Source organism: Gavialis gangeticus, unplaced genomic scaffold, assembly GCF_001723915.1.
Source record: "Gavialis gangeticus isolate Ggan-Ray unplaced genomic scaffold, GavGan_comp1, whole genome shotgun sequence".
NCBI lineage: Eukaryota > Metazoa > Chordata > Crocodylia > Gavialidae > Gavialis > Gavialis gangeticus.
Genome location: NW_017728998.1, coordinates 44,403,021 through 44,408,207, shown reverse-complemented (window position 1 = coordinate 44,408,207; position 5,187 = coordinate 44,403,021). Strand labels below are relative to the sequence as shown.

At 53.6% G+C, this 5,187-nt stretch overlaps 1 non-coding gene across 1 annotated transcript; it reads left to right on the top strand.

Moving 5' to 3' along the window:
* The first annotated feature begins 4,194 nt into the window (after nt 1-4,194).
* TRNAG-GCC lies at nt 4,195-4,265 on the top strand. Its single transcript has one exon. It is a non-coding gene; the product is annotated as a tRNA-Gly (tRNA).
* Nucleotides 4,266-5,187: the final 922 nt, after the last annotated feature.

The following is a 5,187-nucleotide window of genomic DNA, read 5'->3' as shown; positions in this document are numbered from 1 at the left end:
ATTCATGGGTGGGGAGCAACATGAAGTAGGCGATGATCTGTTTACCAGGGCACCAACAGCCATAAGCTATTGGAGAGTAGGTTTAGACTGGACATTAGAAAAAGGTTCTTCACAGTCAGGGTTGCCAGAATCTGGAATGGGCTCCCAAGGGAGGTGGTGCTTGCCGCATCCTTGGGGGTCTTCAAGAGGAGACTGGACAGGCACCTGGCTGGGATAACATGATCCCAGGTTTGGTGACCCTTTTCTTGCCTGCCAGGGGCAGGGGGTTGGACTAGATGGCCCACTGAGGTCCCTTCCGACCCTGGAATCTATGGTGGCTTGTTCATTTTTCAAGGCCGATTTGGGGTACCTGCATGTGCATCCCAAAGCTGGTGTTGTGGCGTTCATTCTGCAGCAGTGAGCACAGCCATCTTCTGGCTGGAGCCAGAACTGCCCAGCTGGGTGTCACAGGCCTTTGGCTGTTGGCACCTGCTGCTCCTTTCCCCTTGGTTTATCCCCTGCCACCCCCACGTGGGGGCAGGCACTGGCCGAGCTGAGTTCTCTCCTGGCTATCACCATGAAGCTCCCCCTGAGCTCCAGGTGCAGCACAGGGATACCTGGCATGTGACTTGGCAGCTGGAAGTTTGCATTTTCTTTTTAAACAGAAGTAGGTAAAAGCCATGGCTTGGCAGCAAGCATACTCTCCAGCACCTTGCAGGAAAGACCATCACCAGGTTGACTGGCCCAGCCCATGCAGGTCAGGGAGGGGAGAACTGCAATCTCTGCTGCTAGGTCTGGGTCTTTGTTTTCCCAGATGCTTGGTTCCCCCCTCCACTACACCATGACCTTGCAGTATGAAGAGGTGCTCAGAGGCTTTTTCTGTCTTTGCACTGTTTGCAAAGGGCTGGTTGTCCTTATTTCATACTGGGGAGCCAGCTTCCAAAGCTGACACAGGGCAAGAAGCACCTTGGAAGTACCAGAGCTGGGTTAGCAAAGGTTTGATCCTGCATTAACTGAACTGTAGGGATTGTCTGATCCAGTTCTGATTTTTCTGAAGCACCTGAGGACAGTGGGCAGCTCCAAAAGCTGGAATTGGGTTCTCCTGGAGTAGAGGGCCTGAACATGAGTCGGGTGGACAAGCTGGAAAGCAGGACACTGAACCCAGGTAGTGCTGGGGTCTGGAGCTATGGCCCTGAGGCACTGGCTGGAAGAATAGATGTTAGTAGGTGCAACAGAGGAGGCATGGCACTGGCTGTGGCTGGAAGGCTCCTCGGGCATCGAGCTCTCTCCAGGGGCCGGTGATGCCCATACAACTCCCCTCATGAGGCTATGCTCACACTCCCCTGCCAAGCTGACTCTTTGCCCTCAGTGGGATGAGGCCATCATGGAGCCATCACATCGCTGCGGTACCTGTGGTTCCACGTGAGCTTCCAAGTGGTGCTGAAAATCTGTGCTGTGCTGCTAGAGCAGCATCCGTCCTGAAGCTACACAAAGGAGCTCTGTGACCTTCTTGAGGGCCTGGGCATGGAGTACAATAAGTACAAGCAGGTGGGCCTGCTGACTGCCAGCAGGCACTTGTACACACACGTACACATGTGCACACACACACGGTCTCTAGGCTTACACAAAGCTCTGTGCACCTTGCTACTGCTTCACAAATGCCCATCGTGAGTGGCTCCAGTGCCAGGGAAGTAAAGGGAGAGCAGAGCTGACGCTGGCAGGCCCTATGCTGTGGATGAGTTACCTGGGGAGCCCTGCTGCAGCACAGCCATGCAGGGGTGAGTACTGCCTCCCTCAGCTCTACTCAGTGGGTCTGTGCAGTGGACCCAGGGGACAGGACGGCGGGTGCTGCGTACCTGGCTGGGAGGACCGCATTGGTGGAGTGATGGCAGAGTTAGGGGTGGGGAGCGGCAGCTGAGAAATCAGTGACAAAGAGCAACAGACACAAGGCTGTAGTGTCCGGTCTGGCAGGCTCAGAGCAAGGGCTCTGCCTTCATTGGGAGCTGAGGCTGAAGGTCCAGCTTTACCCAGCAACGTGGGGCTCCTCTGCTATGCACCATGCAGGGGTGCCCTCTGATGGCTGTGCAGTGTCAAGGAGGCCTGACCCTGCACTACCTGGTAGATGCTGTATAGTACAGCCCTTCCTGGGCAGCCAGCTCTTGGGTTGGAGGCAGGGGGGGCAGGCAGGCTGCAGCCAGCACCCTCTGGAGAGGCCAAGTACCTGCAGGCGCTGCCTGGAACAGGTGATATGGTTTTGGCATCAGACACTGGCTGCTCAGCCCCCTCTGCTTGGGTGCTTGGCCTGTGTCAGGAGGGACAAAGCGCAGTCAGTCATTTGTGACACAGCAGGGTGGGTTCCCATCAGGTCCTGCTCAGGGCAAGAGAGCAGCAGGTTCCTGGGGGGTGACAGGGCCCACAGCTACAAGGCAGCAGGCAGCCACAGGTGGGAGCAGAGCTGCCAGTGCCTGGGTTGAGTAACAAATGGATGGTCAGCTTAGCTCAGATCAAGTGTAGACCATACTTACCTGGCAGGGGAAATACCATGACCACCAAGGTCATTTTCCTACTGGCTGGGGAAAACCATGAACATGGCAGGGGGTAGTACCCTGACTGAGGTAATACATAGTTCATCTCCCACTTTTACTTCCAGTGGGAAGATTTTGACTATACATGGACTTTATGGAAATGGGAGACTCCTCCCTAGCTTGCTCCTGTGGCCATGCAGCTGCAGGCAAGCAAAACTTGGGGGCATCCAAACCTGGGTCTGCATGTAGGATGCCCGCCAAAGGAGTGCATCTGAAGCCCCAGGCAGGGGTGGAGGATGCTTGCTGGTAGCAGGGCCACATATGGTTCTTGGATGAATGACTCATGGATTTGGAATTGATTTGGCTAATTTGACTTGGGACATAAAAATTTTTCCTTAAAAAAAGGCTTTTCAACCTGCGGCACCTTCACAGCAAAATGAAAGTTACCAAGACTAGCATCACTGACCTTCAGTACGATGACAACTGCAGTATCCTCGCACACACTGAGACCGATCTGCAGTCCACCCTTGGCCTTTTCTCATGTGCCTACCACAGCCTGGGACTCTCCCTTAACATTGGGAAGACCAAGGCGCTGCATCAGCCTGCTCCAGCACAAGCTGCTCCCCTACCCCCACAAATTACCATTGGTGGAGAACCCCTGGAAAACGCTGAGCATTTCCCTTACGTTGGCAGTCACCTCTCCCAGTCAGTCAGTCTTGATGTAAAAATCAAATATAGGATCCACTGTGCCAGTGCATCCTTCAGAAAGCTGCTTCACCATGTCTTTGCTGACCGTAATCTGTAGATGGAAACTAAGATCCTGGTCTACAATGCAGTGGTTATCCCCCTGCTCCTCTACAGGTGTGAGACGCAGGTGATATATCAAAGCCAACTTAAGCACCCGGAATGGTTTCGTCAGTATTGCCTCAGAAAGGTCCTTTGCATTAGATGGGAAGATCACTGCACCAGTGCCAGCATCGTCTCTGCAGCTAACATAATCAGCACTGAGGCAAAGATCATGAAACATCAACTCTGCTGAGCTGGCCATTGTGTGCGCAGGGCTGGCACTTGTCTCCTTAAGCAAATCCTCTTTTCTCAACTCAGTCATGGCAAGAGGACCTGCAGAGGACAGAGGAAGCGCTGCAAGGACACCCTGAAAGCATACTTCAAAAAGGATGGCACCAACTCTACAGATTGGGAAGTGCCGGCTGGTATCAGGTCTCAATGGCACTGCACCATACATCAAGCCACAGCCCACTTTGAAGACAGCCGTCTTGCTCAGGAAGCCAAGAAACGGCAGAGGAGGAAGGAAAGTGCCCAGCACCCTGGCCAACAGCTGTGCTCCTCCACTAGGCACCACTTGTCATGTCTGTGGAAAAACTTGCAGACCAAGATTGGACACCTTAAAACTCATTAGTAATCCCTGTCCCCCCCCCAGACATCCTCCTCCTATCAAGAGATAGCAGATGACGGTGCTGCTGCCCCCTGCTGCTCTGCCAGCAGCTGGCTCCCCTCCCGTGGGTGCCTCACTCCAGAGCTGGCCCGGCTCCTTGTGCTGATGTGGCTGCCCAGCTGTTCCCCTTCCAGCTGCTTGGGAGAAGGAGGGCGTGAGCAAGCAGATCCCGTGCAGAGCACAGAGAAGAGTTTTATTCACCACTTAGGCAGGCGCGGGAGACTTTGGACGCCGGCAGCATTGGTGGTTCAGTGGTAGAATTCTCGCCTGCCACGCGGGAGGCCCGGGTTCGATTCCCGGCCAATGCAGGCTCAGCTTTTTCCCCCTTTTCCGGTCTGTGTGGGAAGAGGAGGGGGAGCTAAAAGCTGGGACACTGCAAACTTAAAACCAGAGGGTTCAGGGATCCTTACTCCCTCAGCTACCAGCGGACTCCTCCTCTGTGTGTGGACGTTACAGGAGTTTTACCAGCTGTGCCAGCCCTGGTATCCAATAAGTTGTCTCTGTCCCACCTTGGCCTGAGCTCAGGCTGGGCACCAGCTGGGGTGTGGTAGCCTCTGGCACTGATTGAGCAGGTGCCAAGCTTCCTCCTAATGCGCTAGCTTGCCCCAGGGCTGTCTTGGCTAACTGACAGCCTTGAGCACCTGTCAGCATTCAAAATGTGGGCTTATGTGAGTCAGGATTTTTCCCAACAACCGGGCCAGATTCCACTTTGCTGCTCTCCCACATTCATTCAACACATCCAGGCTTGTACTACTAGGAACACTAGCAGAAACTTCCCATGCTTGCTACCTTTGGTCTAGCTCCAAATATAACGGTTCAGTGTCAGGATCAGCCCTTGCTCCCTGCCCCTTTGTGGTGGACATGAACATAAAATGAGACCATGCCCCAAACTGCATATAGCCCATATAAATACCAAAATATTGGTCTGGGGGGCTTGAGGTTGACCTCTCTTCAGCATGGAGGTGTATAAAAAAGGACTAAATATACAGGTAATTCATGTGAGCCTGTTGTCACATGAGGTATGGAAAAGCATCAAGACCATCCAGAGCATTTATGTGCCAATGGATTTGCTTCCTAGCAGATACCAGAGTTAACAGGTTCGTTTTTTTCTCTGGATGAGCCCACTGGAGGAGTCCCAAGAAAAATGACAGAGACAGATACAGACATCCTCTTTGTTGTCAGGAAATGCTCATCCTTCAGAGACCTGCTTTTGAATTTGCTGACCCTCCA